Raw genomic sequence first — 22,517 nt, forward strand, 5'->3', positions numbered from 1 at the left:
TAGTCCTTGTTTTGTTAGCAAAGAAAACTCAGTCTCCTTGATGTATTTGAAAATATTTATGTTCTGTTTGGCACTGAAATTTGAAAATAAATTCTATATATATAATAGATGAATTTTTATGCAGTTTAATATTTATGCAGCTTGAAAATGATTGTGTTTTTGACATATAGGCCTTTTCAGTGTGGTTACAGATTGAACTTTGCATGTTTTGCTATCATTTACAAGAAGTTCTTTCTATTTTTTCTGGAGAGGAAGAATTACATCTGTTTGGAAGAGGAAAGGAAAGGAAGTATTGTACCCAGAATTATGCAGCAAATCAGTTAGGAGCAGGGAATTGACCAAGCTCACAACTGAAAAGAATGCTTACACTACATATTTAATAACTGATCTTTTTTTAAACTAATGGATTAGATCCGGTACTTATGGATGCTTGGAATAAATCCATATAAATTATTCCTGACAGTAAGAGGATATGAGTGTGGCCAAAGGCAAAAAATAACCCCCAAAACTCAAAACCATGCAAGGGAAGAGAAGAAGGGTGGGAAAGGCTCCCTCAAGCTGAGAAAACTTGTCACACATAGTATGTATGTAGTGAGGAAAGTGGCAAAAATATTTAGTGCTGGATATGTGACTCTGGTCACCGCAACAGATTTGACTCGCTATGGAGTGTATTCATGGTTTTCATAGAAGGCACATTAAGCAAAACAGACATGCATGATAATGATTTAAAAAATTAAAAAATGCTGATAAATATTCTGTATGTTCTGTGGAAAGGCACTGCTGTCATTGTTCTTGTATCCCACCTCTCTTTCCAGGCTCACTTAAATGATTGTCTTGTATGAGATATATGCTTCCATTTATGTGGAAGCCAGTGAACAATTCAATTTAGTTGACACATCTAGCCTCTTAACTACTTTAGCTTTCCAGCAGCATAACATGATACTTATGAATTCATTTGTTAAAACTTAAATGGCTTTTTCTATGCTTGAATATATGGAAATAATGTTCTAACTTCACAAAAAAAGATGTTTTGCTGTTTTCAGCAAGTGTTAAGTATGTAATGTTAGAAATTCAAATACTTATTAGGTTGTTTCTTTTTCTAATCAGAATTAAAGTAAGAGGTGCCAGCGAGTTTTGTTTCTGATGACTGGCTAGATTTTAGGAAAATATAAAATACATACAATTTAGAACTATTAAAATCATATAGAATTTTATATAACGAATATGAATAAAATCAGTGAAAACAATTGTTGATCTTTCATCTATCTAATCTATCTATCTTTCTATCATCTATCTATCTATCTATCTATCTATCAATCTATCTATCATCTATCTATCTATCTATCTATCTATCTATCTATCTATCTATCTATCTATCTATCTATCTAATTGTTTCTTTCCCTCTACTGTTAAAACCCTAGTAACTTTAGTGACTTTTGAATCTGTCTTTTTATTCCTGGGGTCATGTGCTACATTCCTATTCATAGAAGCTATGAAGTCTGAGAGAATCCTTTTCCCTCTCAGTTTGAAGTAATGTGTATATCTTTACTTCTATGTTTATCACAGGGATACTGATATCCAGTTCCTGAAGTAGCTTTTTAAATAAGCAAATTGATGTATACAGCTTCAGATTAAAAGTATGTATCTTCAAATTAAAAGTGTTTTCTGAAATCATCAGTTTCTGGGCTATCTTTACCAAGAGAACAGGATTTTGCTGAAAACCTGGCAACAGGACCAGAAGGCAACACAAAAAAGAGATGGAGGAATGTGAGAATGAAGGACAGAAGGAAGTGCCAAGGGAAAACAGCTGTTAGACGAGGCTTCAAGGGAAACATGAAAAGACTGACAGATGTGCTGCACTTGTCAGAATTCAGAAAGCCCTCCATGGCTGAAATACAGCTCTCACCTGCTTAATAAGGTCTGACTGCAACTCTGAATGCTTTCTTATCTTTTTGAGAAGACTCAGGATACCTGAATCTATCCCTCTGCCAAATCCATCCTCTTTCCATTATGTTTGAGCATGTTGCAGTCTGAGACCATTGTTTCACCTGAAAACAAAAGGGCTGACACTCAGCTCATGTTCCAAAATACAAGTATTCTTTTGCTTTCTTTGTTTATGTTTTTTTGGTTTCTTTTTTTTTTTTTTTTTTTTTTTTTGTTGTGGTAAGGTTTAAATGACAATCTCTGTTACTAGTGTCCATTTTTTTTTAAATTATATTTTAATAAAATTGCCTCTCTTTGTCCATAGTAGAATTGACTTTTACATTATTGTCCTGCTTTGAGCTAGGGTAGAGATAATTTCTTTGTAGCAGTTATGTGTTGTACTTTGCATATATATTGAGGATGGTGTTGATAACACACTGATGTTTGGTTTTTTTTTGCTAAGTCATATTTATCCGAAGTTAAGACTTGCAATTATCCTAGTTTGTATAAATATTGAATGCTTATATACTTCTGTGAAATAGGAGATGTTTTTATTTTGGAGATGATTTCGAAACTACAGAATTAAAATGTTGTCCCAAGATTCTCATCAATTTAATCCATTAATTAAAAAAGAGAAAAAGAGGTCTGTTTCATATATGTAGTGTGAACATTCTTTTCAGTTATGAGCTTGATTAATTCCCTGCTCATAATTGATTTTCTGCATGATTCTGCATAGAATACTTCCTTTCCTCTTTTCAAAACAGATGTAATTCTAACAATTTTTTTTTTTTTAATTCACTTAGCTCTTTGTCAAATAAAGAAGTGCTGAAAAGTAGTATTTTTACTCATTTTTTCATGTTGGCCTTTTTTTTTAAGACACACTTCAGTTCCAAACATACTCTTCTAAGTTTATTAATATTCAAAAACTGACCAATAGATATAAATGATTACCAGTTGAAATATCAGAATTGCTTACCCACAGTTCAAAGGAGTTCATAGAGCAAGAAATTTAATATAATTTAAATAGGGAAGTTTCACTGTATCAGATTCTCACAAAATAAAATAAGAAAATGGTGGTAAGGGCAAGAGAAGTAGTTAACTCCTTTGAAGAAAGTTGGGGAAAGTTCTTCCTCTTCATTTGGAACACATGAAGCAGCTAAATATTTCCTCTAATTTCAGGCAGATTTAAAACCCTTCTTATGTCAACTATTTACAGTAAAAAACTCTGACTCTCCAAAATCTACTTGCTGAGTGACAATGGTATTTATTCCATCTCTGAAAACCTTCTTACAGTGTAGTTTCATACTCTGAAGCCCTTTGGTCTTTTGTGTGCCATGTCTTACCATTTTCTCCAATTCATGCTCTCCCATTTGGGATGGTGTTCCCTCAAAACAGTCACGTGCCCCAGTCAGAAAATTGACTTCAACTTGGTGTACAGTATCCAGAGACAGATTTGTGCAGTCTCTTCTCATTTGTGGGAAAACAGTTATTTATAAGGAATTTACTGAACTACTGTATATCTTTTTTCTCTCAAAAATATCACTTCTGCGGGTGGCTTTTCCCTCCTCACCAAATATCAGTTAATGCAAAACCAACAAAATATCTCTGTATAAAAATGCAGATCACTCATTTATAAAAAGTTATAAAAAGAAATTTCTTTTGTAAGAAGTCATTTATATTGAAGTTATAAGGATACTTTTTATAATTAATAATATACTCATTTAGAAAAAAAAAATAGATCAATAAAAACAACCACACTAGTTCGAGGGTTGTCATGCATGCAGAGCAGAAAATGTGATAAGGTTCTGGCAGAGTGGCTTTGTGACACTGTTTATTTTTTTCAGTCAAGAAAGAAATGCTTTTATTTCTCTAAGAAAAGAATCCTTTCCTGGGTTTTTAGACACAATGTGCTGGCTTTTGTGAATTTATGAAATATGCTTGAACTTGTTGAGATATCTTTCAAAGAAGAGGTCTACACAGGGGTAGCTTACAGACAGATTCTCTAGAGAAGGATCGAAATGGATGTGTTAAATTTTAAAAAAAGACTATCATTTTTACACCTTTTGTAAATGCTACCCATATTTATTCCAGGACATAAAATTGTTACAAGCTTGTTGAAATTATAAGTATGTGCCTTCACAGTATTATTTCCATGTAAGGTAGTATCCACACCAGAGTAATATGTACAGTGTGTATCTATACTTTTATAATAGTTTGAAATGAAGGTAGGTTGAATGCTAAGATGTAATGCCTTATTGCCAGACTACCAACCAACAAAACACCAATTTATTTTGGAGAAAAATCAATGTCTCACTTGGCCAGCATGTGTGTGTATATGTGCGTGGGAGTGGGTGTTTTGTTCTGATCTCTCTGATTAACATTAGTCAGCTAAGTTCTGTCTTTGCACCTGATGCCTCAAGACAAAGAATGGAATTTTATTTGCTTTTAGTGAAGCAAAAAACTTTATGGATTTTACCCTGTATGTATGTTAATAGGAAATGCATGCAGCTTTGAACACATCACACATACATACAGCTCTTCCGTACGTCTGGCCAGCTCTAGCATGTTTTGTCTAGTTACTTTGTCATGTGTTATGTATGATTTGTGGTGTGGAGTTTTAGAGTTTTTGTAGTCCTTCATTCTTCTTTGAAAGTGGAACTGGGCCGGGTAAAGGTGCTAAAGGCAGGTGGCATTTCAGGAAAAGAGAAAGCAGTAAAACTGCAGTGCCCCTGCCAGGTGGGCCGCACAGTTCCTGCAGTGTCCTTCTGCGGGACTGCATGTCAAACCACAGCCTCTCCAGGGTGCCCTCAGGCCTGGGTCACAGACCAAAGGGCAAAGCGTGCTTGATTATGTCTTGTGGAGGGGATCTCCCCACACACAGAGCCGCTGCCGGGGCTGCCACGAGGGTGTGATTGGCCCGTAAGAGGCTCATCCACACAAACATGAAGGAGCACAGACATGCGGTGACAGGGAGAGCAAGCTCAGTGGCCCAGTCAGAGGCAGAGACACTGTGCCCTGGCTCCTTCCAGGAGAGCTTCAGCACTGTTCGTGAAATACTTCAAGACAAGTCAACAAGAGCAGACCTTAGGAGGACTGTGCAGACATTAGAGGATACGGAAGAGTGTTTCAGGATTGTTCAAAGCTTTGTACGGGTCGTTCAGGGTAAGGAAGGTGAAGAAAAAGAAGAATGAAGGTGATTAGGGGAGGATCAGGCAAGGGAAAATAAAAGGATTAAAGGTTAAAAGGGTCTGGATGTGATTAAACTGGGCTTCTTGGTACCCTTGTCTCACTGCTCCCAATCACTGCCATCTGACCTGGCATCTCAGTAAAGTCCATTTCTATTTTCCTGGGTGAGGGGGTCTCTATTCCATGTGCATCTGTGTTATGCCAGCAATTGCTGTTGGAACACCTATCAAAGAGCTGGGGCTTCTGGGATCAACACCTGGAGTGAGGAAATGCACATCTGGTGTGATTGCTGGTAAATATCAAGCTGGACTAGTTCCCAAGTAGATTAAGTAGCTTTGTAGCCATATTTTGAAGTGCTTGTTAGTCTAGATATGTATGTGTGTCTGGGGAGAGGCTGACTGCTGGTAGGACAGTTACATGCCAGCTACTGGGGAGACTGGAATCTGGGAATTGCTTAAGACACTCATTTGTATGCACCCGTGTGATGTTTGCAGTTTGACATGATTTTACGTAAGTCTATCATTTTCTTTGAACTGGACATACTAACTCATGTATGGTAAATCATGTGTGGACAGCATACAACTCAGCCATACAGTTCTTTCCTAGACTTAGAAGCCTAAATACTTCTGTCATCACAAATCTTCCCATTTTCTCTATTTATTCTAATAATCTTTCTCTGCATCTGTTCAGATTTCAATATATCTTTTCTGACCATTAGTCATTCCAGCTATACTAGCTCCAACTGAGGTGTCATCAGAGCATGCACAAGACACTGAACTTTGAATTGGAATTTTTATGGTTCACCAGGTGATGATGTCAAATATAGTACTCTTTTCTACACAACCACCTCACAAATTCCTAATCAAAAATGCACCATAACATTCACCAGGAGGAGACCTGGAAAAATATTCTTCCATTAACAAACTGAAAATAGCTGAAATTATCACAGGTTACAATACAATTTTTAAAAACTTATGTTAGAAAAATAAAAAAAAACAGTTTGAAAATGATAATTCAAGAGTTCTATAAAAAATTTTCATGTTTCCAATAACCAAACAGAAGCATCGTGTGTTGTACTGCTTGCATTATTTTTCAGTGTCAACCAAGATGAATGAAACATTACCTCTACTATGAAATAAACTTCAGTGTTAAAAAAATAAAGAGAAAGAAGAAGGCTACCTAAGGATATATTTGTCCTATTTAAAATATTTAACAAAAATGAATGGCATTGCTTTTTTTATCCTGCATCTGTAAAGTTTATTTCTGCTGCACAGGCTGTGGGATATCTTGATTCCCATTAGAAGGGAATAGATTCTTTTGGGAGTCTTGACCCCAAGAACAAGCAGCCAGCTACTGGACATGCAATTCTGGGGAAAATTAGTTTGTGAAGAGGTCAAGGTTGCAGTGGGGCTGTAAGGGACTTCTGGCAGAGAATTCAAAATGGGCATCACGGGTTGCTAAAGCTGGCCATTTCACAGATAGTAGTTACCATACAGTGCCAGTATTTCAAATTCTTATGGGTTCCACCTGAAACTGTTTTTTCCAAGTCACATATGACTTATTTGATTACATTTTTCAGAAATTTCCAACTATAGCTTATTGACATCGGAACATATGTATTGATATATTTTAATGTACAAAATTATCTTATATGATAGGTGGCTTCCTTTTCTTTGTTGGACAAAAATAAAAAAATAAGGTAAGGAATGAATTAATTTTTAAGTAGTACTCGAGGGCAGAGAGGAAGCTTTTTGAACCTCTAACTAAAGCTATTTTTAGGAACTGGAATTCTTTTGCTTAGTATACAATAATACTTAGTGTGAACTTGTGCTTGGTAGGAGATGCTTCAGAAAAAAAACTCTTGACATACTTATATGAAGATTCTTTCCTGTGAGAGAAGGCTGTAAGAACATTTGAAAGCTATCCTCAGCTAAATACGGGCTAAAATGTACCACTTGAAAGAGGAAAGAAAAAAGCCTGTTCATCTAACACATCCTAATGCAAATGGATAGTTGGAGAAACAACCGAGAATGAGAGGAAAAACCTTGATTCTAATCCTCCCAGCTCTGAAGTATAGAAAAGAATGGCTATACCTCAGATGGGAGCAGTTAACTTATTGATGCTTCTTTCTCAGAACACAGGTGAAGGAAAGGTGTCAGTTCTCCTTACAGCTCCTCTTTGGGTGCCTAAATAACAACCACCTCTCTTCTAGATCCCTACAACTAGAAGATATTCACTACAAGAAAATTCATAGGCTTTTAGAAAAATAAAGAACATTTCCTCCCCCCTTTTTTCTATCTGTTTAAGGAAGAAATAAAATGAATGAAAGGCTGGAAGGAAAATAGTGATAGAAGGGGTGGGAGGGAACCTTAGGAAGAGAGAGATATACTAGAATAAGAAACCACACTCTCTCCATTTACAGGAATACATGAGAAAAATAAACATGCAACAACTTTTTAATTTGACTCTCAAACCTTTTAAAGTGCTCAGTTATGAAAAAATTGGAATTTGTGAGAGGGATTATTCATTAGATGTCCTTGCTGGAATCTTTTCTATTTGCAGAAGATGACTTTAAAATGGTTTTACTTATCCTTTTGGAAGAAATAAAACCTATTCCCTCAAAGCTGCCACAGTGTGAAGACTGGCTGCTCCAAACTACATCTACACCTACCTAAGCCATCATGATGTAATAGATGAAGTATAGAGTAGTATATGTCCCAAGAAACCTTGATTATTTTTCTTTGAGTTGCCACATGGCTACACCAGTTCTCATGCACTCTTGGTTAATTTTCTTGCTTTTAGCATTGTATGCTGAGCTGGGGTTTGTTCATCATCTCTTCCAGATCACATTTCAATTGCAAAAAATAAAATTATGCACAATTTTAATTATGCAGAGATGTTACATATCTTTCTTGCCTGCTTGAACCCTACATTTATTCAGACACATTAACTATAATTATTGTACTGGCTTCTCAGATGAAAATATCACAAAAGTATGGCTAGGGTTTAATCATGTATAAATAATCCTTTCAGCAGACATATTATATGAAAACAGAATTCCATGTGATACTCTAGTATTCCTTGCAACCAGAATAAGTGTTTCCATTGCAAGAGTCTTTTGGTTTCCATGGAAACCTTTTGCTATTGAATGTAATTTCATTATTAATAGACTCTTCATGTGTTTTGTTTTGCAGTTTTGGGTCAGTTTTACAAATGCCAGTCAGTTCTGAATTTTGAAGCTAAAATTCCCATATGGATTTCCTTTCTATATTTTCTGCCTTAAGAATTAGAAGGAGGTTTAAAATACTCTCTCAGTAGTCCTGTTGAAGCTCAATAGGCTGCCTCATCAGCCAAATTTGATGTATTTTCAGGATAAAGCAGCTTCACAAACAGTCTGACCTATCGTTCTCTTATTCTACTTGGTCTCCCTCTGTCATCTGAATACATATATTTGTGTGTTTGTGTTTATATAGACATATCTGACCTTCAGCTGGAGATCCATTGAGGAGGAAAACTGGCATGCAAGACTCCAAGTGTTTGGTCTCAACTCTGTGGATGATTCTAATTGCAGCTTTTCTTGATTGTGGAATGTTTTCTTATTTGAATTCATAAATTAAAGAAAAATTCAGTTTTTGGGAACATTTGGTCCTTCCAATAGCTTATCTAAGCTAATAAAATTTGTCAAAGCAAAGTGTCATTTCTCAGTCTAAATATAGTCTTTTCTCAGTTTCTAAGAGAAAAGCCTTTATTGCAGCGACTGGCTATGCATTATTATTATTATTACCTGACCTTGTGTATAACTGGACAAAAGGCGTGGTCCTTTCCCCAGAGCAGACTGTGCCCCAGCTCCACACAGCTGGCCTAGCAGGGGGAAAACAGCTGTAGCTTGATGAAACATGCCTCCTGCCTAAAACTGAGCTAAACTACTGTTGATTTCTCATCTCAAGAACAATTGTTCATGCATTGATATGGGGCCTTCTGGGGCAACTGCAGACTAGGTCAGTTTGTCTGATGTTGGACACATCAGCAAATAAAGCAGAAAAAAGATGTCATGGAATGCAAACCTAATTTTTTTTCATGCCTTTTAAAAAAGAAGTTTATAGAGCATAACAGTCTGCCTCAAGTTTTATTTTTTCCTTATGTTATAGTATAATTGGAACTAGATTTTAGATTATTGATAAATAGAAAGTAGAATTCTTTAGTGTTCTTGCTCTAATAAAATGCAGTTACATCTTTTTGACAGATGTAGTGAAACAGGGCTTAGAAGCAATGATGCTAAGTGTCCAGCTGTTCATCCAGAAGGTAGATCTGCTTGTTGGCCACTGAGGCTCCCCTTGATGGCTTTAGAGCCACAGTATGGCATATATAGTTTGGATTTTAACAGTTTAAACGGATGTTCCAGGAAAAAAATGTGATACTTATGGAATCGTTGAGATTATAGATAGACTTATTTTGGATTCAGTATAAGTCTGAGTTCTATTTTGACTGAATTGTCTTTTCCCCCTTTGCATAATTGTTAAAATTTTATAAGGCACTAAGTGAATTTAAGACGTATGCCTCTCTTTTGAAATTTACAGGTGCTGCTTCGTCATCCATGCAAAACAATGCTTGCCATGCACTTGTTTTAATGAAAATAATTTGGGTATTTATAGTAGAGAAATGGCATCACCTTGAAAAATTATTATCTTTCTACTGCAAAAGAGTATATTCCCTTATCACTTGCTGACCTATTCATCCACACACTTTCCCATACTGTATTAAAAGCTTCTAGCACCATTTAATGTATTCACCCCCTCTCTTTTAATAAACGTGTTGCAGAGAGGATTTTTTGTTTGGGCTTGGCTGGAGTGAAGCTAGTCTGGATAAAACACAGGAGAAGTTTCAGCTCCTTTATCTTTAACCATCTAAAATTTTGATGTCTAATCTGCACAATTATTCTAGGTTTCCTCTATAGCTAAGAGCTAAAAAAGACACTTCAGATAGTGATTTTTGTCAGATAAAATGTGTCTCAGGTGAGATAGGTTTATGTCTGGACATATAGAGATATTTATTTTCCTTCTCTGTTTTACAGAGGGAGTCTACATGAACAACTTTAACTAGACATAGAGCTTTTGGCAAACTGAAGTAAGATGATGCTATTTTTAGGCATGCATCTTTAATTTTGGTATATAAAGCAGATAGAGTTTCTACTCTGTAAATAGTGCTCTGTGTGTTGCTCTGCAGGAAAACCATTTCTTAAAGAATATAATTTTTTCAAAAAAGACAGAAGTGAGGTGAAGGGGGAGGGGAGATCACGATTTTTTTTTTAAATAGAGAATTAGGTAAATCATTCTATTTCCCATTGTCCTCTCCATTCCCTGAGACAGACTTCTCTGTACTTCTGCTGTACTTTGCCCAGTAGGAATTCTGTGATTTCCCACGAGAGAGCTATGGTCAGCAGAAGAGCCAAAGTGATGTGAAGCAACCAGCCCAAGAAGAGTTGAAAGGTTACTGTTACACACATATGAACACTTTGTACCACCCTGGCTGCTTTAATTGATTTGGAATACATCAGAGATTCATGAAGATGTCTGGTTCTCTCTAGAGCACGGTTTGGTGCAAAATATGCTCATTCTCTTATCAGTTTGCTTCACTTTTAAAGACTTCAAAATTCTGTCAGAAGTTTCTTTTTTACCTCTTAAATTTCTAGCCGCTTAAAATGAACCTCAAGCTGCTTTAAGATGCTAAAAAACTTAATTCATGGCAGAGATTTGAATAACTTCTTCCAAATAACAGTATGAGAGACAGTAAAGGGAGCTGTGGTAGCATTTCTTTTTTCTTTTCTAGGAGAAATGTCAAAGTTTGCAGATAGACTGAAACATCAAGGAAAAAAAAAAAGTGAAAACTGCTAGTATAATCAGTGAGCATTAATAATGTGAAGAAATGAATAAGCATTAGTAAATTTAAGGGACAAGCTCTACAAAATTAATGTATAACAGAAAATCACATCAGAGTCATTGATATTGCTTAATTTTTAACCCAGTTATGTGTTAAATCCAGACTATATGTTCCCTGCAAGCTTTTATTCTGCAGAGAATGAATCAACACTTAGGAAATTTGGAAAAGAATCCTGATCTTCTCTATTTTAATGTATCTTACCTTTTTAGTTTTATCAAAGATGAGAAAATCCATATGTGATCCTTTGGCATCTCAATCAGGGTTTTATAACTTTATTACATGTAATGAATTTAGTCAGGAGGGTTTATAAACACCTAATGTTCTGGGCAAAGAACAGCTTTAATAAACTAAATTTGAAAAGAAGACACAGCTTTTCTTTGCTATATATCTTATAGCAAACCTGACCTGGACACTAGCAAAATGCCAGAAAACCTGAAATGGTAATGAAATCTGGCTGCTTGCCAGTGCCACTGACTCAACCCAGTGCAATGCTAAATCTGATGTAGGAGCCTATGGCGCAGTGACAGAATTACTTTCAGCTTGGCAAGAAGAGTATAAACAGACCTATGGACTGAGACTACAAGTGCACAAGAGAAGTGTAAACAACTTGACTTCAAGAATCCCAGCTGAATAACATATCGTGTTCTACTACAGTTACAATGAATGTAACCTTCACAACTGATAAAAGCCACAGAGAAGGTGGCATGTTTCTCATTTCTTTGTGTATCAAACATAGAGAAGGGAAAAAAAGATGCTGCTTTGAAAAAAAAAAACCAAAACCCTCTACTCTCTTCCACTCTTGCACACACACACCCAAAACAACAACAGCAAAAAAACCCCAAACTCATACGAATTTTCATAATTAGCACTGGTAATTAAAATATTCTTCTATTTAAATCAAATTCTAGATAAATTCTAGCTTTACGTCTTTGCTATCTGACACCAGGGACAGAAAAGTTAGCTGCTCTCTCAAGAATACCAGGTAGGAAAGGGCAGCCAATGATGTGTGTTTGCAGTTTAATGATGACTGTGGTATTCTCTGAGAATAAACTGCCAATTGTACAGTGATACCAGAACAAGTTTGTTTTGGTTTTTTTTTTGGTAAGCTTAACTCATCAACATGATGCATCACTGGTTGATATTGATAGCACACCTTTGAGACCATTTCTTAGGCTATACTGGGAAGTGTCAGCTTTTGTTTTGCCTAAACATTATGAAACACATCTGTAAATGCTTTTCTATTTTATGATCATTTAATGATTCAGCAGGTATAGAAGGAATGACAAATAAAGTACTTATTATTAAAGAAAACATCTATCCCTATTTTTTCAGTACCAAACTGTGACTGCTAGAGCTGCAAATATTTCAATTGAAACTGTTGAGTCTGAAAACTATTTAATGTGACCTGCCTGCAGGTTTAACTATCTAATAGTGCATGCCTGCAGGTAGAGACAGCACCTGCTAGAAACCACTCAGGTGTGCTGAGGCAGTCCACCCTGATATTCATCCTTCAAAATAAAATATATGTGGCTTCATGCATGTGTTCTGATACCATACACCATAGGCAGTCTGTAGACCGGAGACTGAGAAACACTGTGGTACTGTATCTTATTTGAAATATAATTAGCATTTTGAGATTTTAGGCAGAAAAGAGTGATGCAGCTAAGAAACTATTGACCCACTGGAGAGATCCTGTAGACTTTTAAGGGTGAGTTATATATTATAAGCTGCAGCTTGCTGGGCTTATTTTAGCCCTTATGTGGCACTGATATAATTTTAGTCATATATTTTTCATAAAGGATCCATTATTTTTCAGATAATTGCCAATTAGCTCTAGAAGCAACCCATATAAGTCATTTAGTCTGAAATCATAAAATTATGAGTTGAGTTAGAATAGATCTTTAAAGGTCATCTAGTCCAACTCCTGTTCAAAGAGCAAGGGCATCTCCAACTTGATCAGGTTTCTCAGAGCCCCATCCAATCTCGAGTGTTTCCAGGGATGGGACATCTACAACTTCTCTGGCCAAAACTAGACCCAGTACAAACCAATAGTTTTCATTTTCTTCTGAAGTGATCCTGACAAACTGAAAAATAAGCAATGACTTATTTTTTTGTCATAGGAAAATTGTTAAAGGTGATTTGGGGGTATTATAAACATCACTAACCTATGCAGCAAATTTTTATCACTATGAATTCATCAACACAAAAAGATGACTCGTGAGTCCTTGATGACTCACAAATAATTTATAAAGGCCTTACTGGAAATTCTGTTTAATAATTAGAAAATTAATGATCTACTGTGAAATCAATCATTAAAATATTGCACATAATAGCAAATACATTGCTAGGCAAAATGCAGAAACTATAGAGGAAATACAAATGGTGATTGCTCTGCTATTAATTTGTAAATTGTCATTGTTAAATAAAGGCCATACATACATACAGCATTTTAAGGATGCCTTCGTAGATTGATTTTTAAATTATTACACACATTTTAAGTCACTTGAACTTCTTTACTTGGAGAACTGTTATTCTTCTCCTTCCCTCCTTTTTATTGTCTTTTTGACTACTGCTGATACTCTAAGCAGTAGTGGAGGCTCTAAAACATGGGAGTAGGAAAGAGAACTGATGGTGTTTTTGGGATATTTTTCCAAGTTTGGCCTCTCTCTTTACTCAAAGACAATAGCTGGAGATCCTTAAACTTTTTAATATATGAAATTTAATATATGGAAAAATTCTACTTTTTCAATAGAAAGAAAGTAATTCTGATTTTTAACTTCTTGTAAGCTATACAAAAACCTGAGGAATACTTTTGGAGAGAGTACAGTTAAGGGGCATGAGGACATTCAGCTGTCATTGGACCTGGTGCTTCTTAACTCTTTAGATACTAACAGATTTCTGCTTCACTTTGCAATACTCACTGTATTCCTACTTGCTGACTACTTGTGCCCCCCTAAAAATGAAGTGCAGTTAATGATATAAAAAAGCCCATAAGAGATGTTTAAAATAGGTCCCTTCACATTGTCTTCTAAGCTTTGAACTGCAAAAAGTCCCAAGCTTCCATTTCCCAAAAGTCACATGAGTTCTGATGGACAGAAGAAACATATCTTCCATCTGAAATTTTATATATATATTTATACAGCTTATAAGCTTATATTAATCTTGACTCTTATTTAGCTATAAGAGTCAAGATTAATATCTAATGTACTACCTCACTGCTATGACTTTTAAGCAAACACTTGAGATATTTCTGTGTCTCTAGAATCATCTATGAGATAAGAGAACTTATGAAAACAGGTAAAGTCTTGGAGAACTTTGCTGGACTATCTACTCATTGTGATAGAGTTATGGAGGATCTCAGGGATGTTTCTCAGCCTCCTTTCCAACTCTTGGCACCAAAATAGGTCCTAGAATTTAAGGAAAATATTTTTGGTTCTGTAATTGATGTTCAAGGGAGGAATGATGTGTGGAAAATTGAGATTTTTATTCTTCACTATAAAGAACACTTAAACAGGGATTTTCCAGGACCATTCACATATTAAGAAGATGGAAAATACCTTTGTCCCAAATTTTTCATATAATTAAAATTTCCTTCCATCATCCAGAACTTCAAAAAATGCTAGAGCCCATAACCAGTAAAAACTTTCTTATTAACTTTGGCAAGATAATATGTGTTTCTGTGTCTTAATCTTCTAAAACAACTGCCTTTCTATTTGCTAAACTTTGTGTAAGAGGTAAAACTTGAGAAAGAGTTTTAGTAATGGAAATGTCATCCCTGGAGATCAGGCAAAGTAATAAAAAGTGAACAATTACATGAAATAAAAAGTATTGGTAAAATCACTTTAGCCTAGCAGAATCTTTAGTTCTGCGTGTTATAAATGGACACGACTGAAACACCTTGTTCCTTTATTTTTTCTTCAATTTTGTTTTATAAATCAAAATTACAAATAAAAATAAATGTCTGATACATATTTATGTGGTTTCCTTATACTCTACATATATAAGATATAGCTGCATGTTGATTTTGTGAAAAATTAGAAATGTCTCACAGTATGAGAAAAGACAAAACTGAAGACAAATGTATTTGGGGATTCTAGTAGGGTAAAAGTGGGTTAAAATGAAATTTCTTATATTGAAACTCACTTTCCTGGTTGTAGAAGTAAAATTGTGTCTGAAGCTCAAAGAGGTGATTGCAAGTCCCAGTTCCATTGTGTCAGAAACCTCTCGAGACAAGTTGTTTTCATAAACTTTTGCCTGACACTAAGTACCAGTGTCAAGATTCACTTGAACAAGTCTTTGCCCCTTCCTGTGCAGCAGAAATCTTCCAAAAACTGGGCAATTTCAAAATGTACTTGGGACCCATATCAGGCAGCCAGGAAACCTGGCTCTGGTAAACTTAATTCACAACATATTCCATTCAAAAAATATCCACTTTTGCCGAAGATATATGTTAGTTTTTATTATATATGTAAAGTTATCTTATAAAATTCTTCCTTCTAGAAATGGTAATATTTACTTTAATTAAAACCACTTTGCACTGTGCTTGCTATTGCATGGAATTTTATTTGCATATTTAAAAGCAGTTTTGGAGCAGTGTTTAGGAAGCAACAGATTTGTTTTTTGTTGTGTTTTATTTCTCATGTACAGTATTGTAAGATTTGAAGTGAGTAATTATTAGGGTCAGCGTACTGGAGTGGAAATTTTTTTACCCAGTCTCTCAGCTCTATGGCAGAAATGTGATCTCAGATCATTCATTTTGCACTTGGGTGAAATACAAAGTAGAAAACCAGCGAAAGCTTATCTGATTAGTTTAATTTTAATTTTAAATTCTTCTTGGCATCTCTTTATATGAAAGCAGAAACAGATGCAAAGGCATTACATACTATCAGTCAATCATGGTATAAACAGCCTAAAATTCATTGTTGAAACCACACAGATATAAATACATAAATAATTCCCCCTCCTCCTCTTTTTTTTTTTTCTTTTGTTTTTGCTCTTCTTAGGTGAGATCTACTGAACATACTGAATATATTTAAAAAATATTTTAAGGGTTGCTTAAAGAAGACTACACATTTGTCTCTTAAACTTTTGCTTTGTTCTGACCATCTATCTTACTGTGTTACAGGTATTATATATGAAGTTACTTTACAGATCAGTTAGCAATATATTTTTAAATAAATTAAATTACTTAATTGCATAAGTTTGTTAGGTTTCAGAAATGTGATTATTAATGCAGTCTGTGATAGAAATGCAATTCTAATAAGAGTATTATTTATTTAATGCTAATATAACAGTTATTGTAAATTAAAGTTTTCCCACCACACCTGCCAAATTCATAAACAAAACCAAAGCAGTGTTGCCAGATAACCTTTAGTGGTCTAGAACATAATTTTCAAATACACATATCATAACTAAGATTTCCAAAGGCCTTTAAAGTAGCTTTCCCTCAGGCTTCCATTCAGCGTGCAGGCTGGAAATCAAAGCTACATAAGGAAAGAAGCTCTTGCCTGTAGATCTTGTGTCACTTCTTACAGAACTTGATGGATGTAAAACAGGTGTGGTCAGGGACTCCACAAAGCCTGCCTTGTGAGTAATATGATTAAATCCTGTCTCAAACACTAGGACAAAATCCTTCTTGGTTATGCCTTAGGGTTGCTTTGTATTGCTTAAAAATTGCCTTAAACATTTTCTTCTGAATATATTCTCTGCAAAATTGTTGGTAAATGATCTTTAAATACATATAGCCCTGAGCAGGGCTGCATAGTTCTAAACATGCACTTTTCAAGCTAAATTAATTAGCATTTTGGTCTCTTACAATCTTAGTTCCTTATCTGCAATAATAATCCTTATTGTTTATTTCACAATATTGGGATGAAAGTGTATAAGCATTAACAAACTTTCAAATATGACAGCGGTGCTAATGGTAGAAAAGGCTGTGAGCAAAGGGATGCCTTTTACACTGAAGAATTTTAATGGCATGCCATAGACAAAGCACCGAATGCTGTGAGGAAAAATAATGAAAGACAAAATATTAAAGAGCTGCTTGTTAAGTGAACATAGTCCATCCTGTGGATTGAGCTACCAGTCTTACAGAAAAAAATATTGCACTAACCAAGAATAAGGCTTTTCTATACTGGATAGATAATGAAGAACTGCAATATGAATACTTAGGCAAACTGTCATTACTTAAGTTTGGAAAGCTTGACTTTGCAATCTCAGTGTGGGTTTTTTTAGCATCAGCTTTGCAGGTATTATATGCTTATGGACATCTATATAGAGCTTCTACATTTTTTATGTTGTAAATATTATCTGTTATAGGAAGGAGACAGTTTTCTAGTAGTCTTAAAAGACAAAATGTTTTGGGTTTGAAGGTATATAAAATTTTGAGAAACGGGTTGATCCATCCAGTTGTTAATTCCTTCAGAAAAATATGCTCAATATATTTCCTGACATAGATTTGTGGTAAATAGAAAGAGATTAGAATGTTTTTTCTAAGTTTAAACTCATAAAGAATCCTATTGGAGAGCTCTGGACCCTATTTACAGTTGGTAGGATTTTTGCATTTTATCATTTGCTTCAGTTTGTAAAAATCTAATCTTACTTACTTTAAATAGAAGGAATTGACTATTCTTGATAGAATCTGCTTTGCAAATAAAGCAATAAATGCTGTATTTTGAAACAGTTGGGGAAAACAGATGCTCATCCCAAATAAATATTATAGAAAGAGCTCTATGTAATTACAGCATAACTTTCTAGTAGCACATTGTGACTTCACTATGAAGGCATTTCACTTCCAGCGCAAGTGCTGTGTATTAATCAATTAGTTTGCTTGAAGGATTTGAGGAGCTACTTAAGTGTTGATCATTAATAGTAATTTTCCCTATATAATGTTTCACTACATGCTAGACAGAAGTTTGGTTGCACAGTTGTGTCAAAAACTTGCCAAAACTGTAATTGCAGTGACAGAAAGAAGCTGGCCAGGCACCCAGCAGATAGATATTGAAGACCTTGTTTAGTATGTCATGCTTGCAGGAATAAAGTCTTATTCAGAACTGGCAAAAAACCCCAATGAAACAAACAACCAAAAACCATCTAAAAAGCTCATTTCCTTATGTGTTGCCTGGTAAAATTCAAGTTCTTCTAAGATTCAAAGACTTAAAGTATTGTTCAAAATATGTTAAATATAGTGATACTGGAAGTTGTCAGGTATCTTTTTTCCATCATGTCAGTGCAAGAGGAATGACTACTAATTATAAAAAGGAAGATATAAGATCCTGAGACATGATGGACTCCAAGAACTTGATGATATTTTGAAAAGATTATTTGTATGTATCACAGAATACCCATTTTTAAAAGGAAGACATGAAGTGTAAAGAAAGATAATCTTTGAATTATAGACACATTTGTTTTAAAAAAAATATGTGTTTTAAATTTTTACACAGTATAAATTTATAGTAATTGTTGAAGGTTTCTTCTGGTTTCCCCTTCATAATTTATTCCCGATTAATTTTTTTTCAATTCTCCTTCAGATGACAGCAGACACCACTGGAGTCACAACAGTGAGCTTGTGATGATGCATTTGAGTCCTGTAAACCTCATTCTGCAAAGGACAGCTGCTAATATATTGGACATACTGCTTTTATTGACAGCAGTACTGCCATCCTGGATTCTGTCAGAACAAGCAGGAACCTTTGATTTAGGCATAGGATGCTCACTCACTCACTATGGTTATTTAACCTGATTATGTTCTTTTCATGTTTTCCTGTTGACTTAATTGATGTCATTGTCTGTCAGTAAAACTTACATAAAATATGATGACATTGATAATGTTGGCAATATTGCAAAGAATAAAATTATATACTGGATGAAGATATGGAGGGGAAATTACTGGGCAAGGTTAACAGATTTAACAATGGAAAAGAAGACATGTGAGCACAAAAAATGCTAATATTGTGATATTTTGCAAATATCACAATGAAATTATTTATTAATGGAATGTCTTATAGAACTGTTAACACATTTTAGATTGTCATTTGAATGATATTGGCAGTCAATGAAGATGGCTGGCATATACACAGTACTTTTAATACACATGTGCTACACTACTTCCAATGCCTCCAAGCTTGAAATATTGAACCGTTATGAAAAACAGAAGATAAACAACAGAAAGAAGGGATTTTATTTTCCAGAACTCCAACAACTATAAATGCTTTGCTGTTGAATAAGAATATTCAACATTCAAAGAATGTTGAATGAGAACATTCAAGCTATTGAAAACTCAGTGACATGACCAATAAAGCAATTTTAGAAAATACACAGTTCAAATCTGGGATATTTTGGCTGGATTTTATAAATGAGGAACTTTGTTTTTTTGTGGTTTAGAATGAGATATTAAACTATTCCCTAGACTAGGCCAAGGTTAAAACAATGCACATGAAAGCAGCTGTTCATAAACTGCTTTCTTTACCAAATGAAACAATATTTCTTATTTTTGTTTTGGAGGAAAGAAACCAAATGTGACCATTAATGATTGGTAATAACTCTGAAACTGACCTGTCATTTCTTGGAAATCTCTCTGAGTACGTGGATCTTTCAGTTGAATATTACCTATGTAACACAAAGGCTAAAGAGAGGTCAAAGTACTGAGGGAATATAAAACATTAATACTCCATAAAAACAAAAGAGATCATATTGTTGCAAGTCTAAGAAATACAACTGCAGAGGAAGTAGAAGTGACTTAAGAAAAAAAATGACCTGCAATATACTTCAGAAGACTGGATAGAGAATAACTTATATAATTTTGAAAGTGTGTTTGCTATTCAGTTGTAGAGCACAAATGTTTGATTATGTCTTTTCTTATTTTATCTGTATTAATGTTAATCACTTGAGGAACACAAGAGAACTAACAGTTCTCCTTGCTGTTTAAATTATTTTAATTCTAACAGCATTAAAGAAATTAGTTACTGATTTTTTTGACATTTATAGCTAATCAATTTTTTCAGTATTTCAGAATAAAATATCTGTTGCAATGCACTTTACACTTTGAAATGCTTCAAACAACCTAAAATAATGTGGACCCATTACTAGAGCAGGCCAAGATTGTTTCTGTTTGGAAAATGCCAATTCAGTTAAATCAAATTTTGCAAGAAAAATTCATTGCTTCCAGCAATATATCTGAAAAATTACTTTGAAGGTCTTGTGGTTTAACCCCAGCCAGCAACCAAGCCTCACAGAGCCACTTGCCCTCTTCCCCACTTGCAGGACTGGGGAGGGAATTTTAAGGGTAATTGTGAGAAAATTCATAGTCTTAAATACATTCTGATAAGTGAAACAAGAGCTGCACATGCAAGCAAAGCAAAATAAGGAATCATTCACTTGGACAGGCAGATGTTCAGCCATTCCCAGGAGATCAGACCTTCATCACCATCAGCCCACATTCCTCCTCTTCCTCCTTCTTCCTCCCACTTTACAAACTGAGGATGATATCATATGGTCTGGAATATCCCTTGTGTCAGCTGTGGTCACTTGTCTAGGTGTATCCCCTCCCAACATACCATGCAAGCCCAGTGTCTTTACCAGTGTGACAGGACAAAGAGGAGAAAAGGCTTTGGCTCGGTGAATGCCCTGCTCAGCAATAACAAAAACATCTCTATATCATCAACATTGGGTTTAGCACAAATTCAAAACCAGACACTGTGAAGAAAATTGACCCTACCCCAATCAAAACTGGCACAGAAGGGAAGACATTTTTTGCCAAATATGAAGAAAAAAATCACATATTAAAAATTAGTCTGGTGGTTAGGTCATAAGCCTGAGGTATGGTCAGCAAGATGAAATTCCTTTTCTCTAAGATTCATAGCTTGTACTTAGATGTTTCACAGGGTGAGTGCCCTAGTCATTAGCTCTTCTACATATTGGCTTGCTCCTCTCTAAGGCTTTGTAAGCTGTTCTGTACTTTCCCCAGTCTTGAACCAAGACACCCATATCAGTGTTTTACAGACTGGAAAAATTGTTTCCCTTCCATCTTCATCTGTAATCAAATATTTTATTTCTCCTTAGGTTGAAGGTCTTTCTTTGAGTTTGTGAAACATGATGAAATGAAGAGAAATCTGCAGGTACTATTCCATCCTCTCACTTTCCAGTAAGTAGACTCACTTGTTTTTAGCATATGTCATGGGTTTAAAGAGGATTACTCTGAAAAGCTCTAAGAGCCCTTCCCTAAGCCCCATGGAAAACAAAAAAGTTCTTCGATGCAGCTGACTTCACAAAATAGTGATTCACCAAGACTGACAGTTCACAGATACAAAAAATTCTGGGCAGAGGAGTTGGGGTTTGGTACACCAAACCCTCAGCTCTTATCTCCTTCATTAACACCAGCTTTTTGCAGCTCAGCTGGTGGTCGGTAATTTATTCTCTAGTAGCTCACCTGCCATCCCACTATCTTCCTGACAGTGTTTCCAGCTGAACTGCTCTCTGAAGTTAGGTTCTTCATAATTTAAGGTAGAATTAGGAGAAAAGATACACTTTTGGGATCAAGGAATACATGTTTTGCAAGTACCACTTGGAGGTTTTTTTACAATTTATAAACAATTACTTCTGAGAGAATTAAGCATTTTTTATTTTGGGAGACTGTAAATATACCAAAAGTATTGAGTTATTGAGTCCTTTTGGAAACACAATCACTAAATTTGTGCTGGGAAGCTAAATAGTTCAGGAATGGGTTCAAGAGCTGTGTTTAACAGTAGTGTTAATTGTTAGCAGTTGATCCCTAGCTTGGTTTTGTTCTGTGCCAGCTGTGCCTGGGCACACTTAGGGAGTCGCTAGGGACTGGAGATCATTCCTAACAGGCCATTTGGACTTGGCTGCTGTGTTCTGGGAGGGAAGAGTGCTTAGCTCTATAGACCAATAAGAGCTGTGCACTGCCAGCTGGCCTCAAGTCCACAGAATGATCCATGGCCCATTTAATTTACTGGTGTAGATGTAGCCAGTGGAACTGGGGCCAGCACGAGAACAGATGAAGCAGGAAACTTTCAGTAGACAAGATTGTTTTCACAAGAACAGATGAAGCAGGAAAGTTTCAGCAGTTGATTGTTTTCACCTTAATATGAACACTACTTCAAATTGCCTTTTCCTAGACCTGCATAAAAGCTTCTATTCTTGAAAATATAATTTTGAGGCTATAAAGGATTCTTTTAGCCCATTTAATTTAAACGGCCCAAGCTAGGGAGTGCTCTAGGGAAGAATTTATATGGTACTCTGAGTGATTTCATACTTATCTATTTAATTATCTTCGCTTCATAGTAAACTCTGCCTTGTAACAGTAGGTAGTGCTCTACCTTGTTCCAATTAATGAATCAGTTATGAACAGTTAATGGACAACCTGCAGAGTCAGAGTATGCTGATTTAGAGAGCATCTAGTTAATTTGTTGAAACACTGATGCTGTTCAAGCTGCCCAACAACTGGAAAGATA

The sequence above is a fragment of the Poecile atricapillus genome, chromosome Z, assembly GCF_030490865.1.
Source record: "Poecile atricapillus isolate bPoeAtr1 chromosome Z, bPoeAtr1.hap1, whole genome shotgun sequence".
NCBI classification, from domain to species: Eukaryota; Metazoa; Chordata; class Aves; order Passeriformes; family Paridae; genus Poecile; species Poecile atricapillus.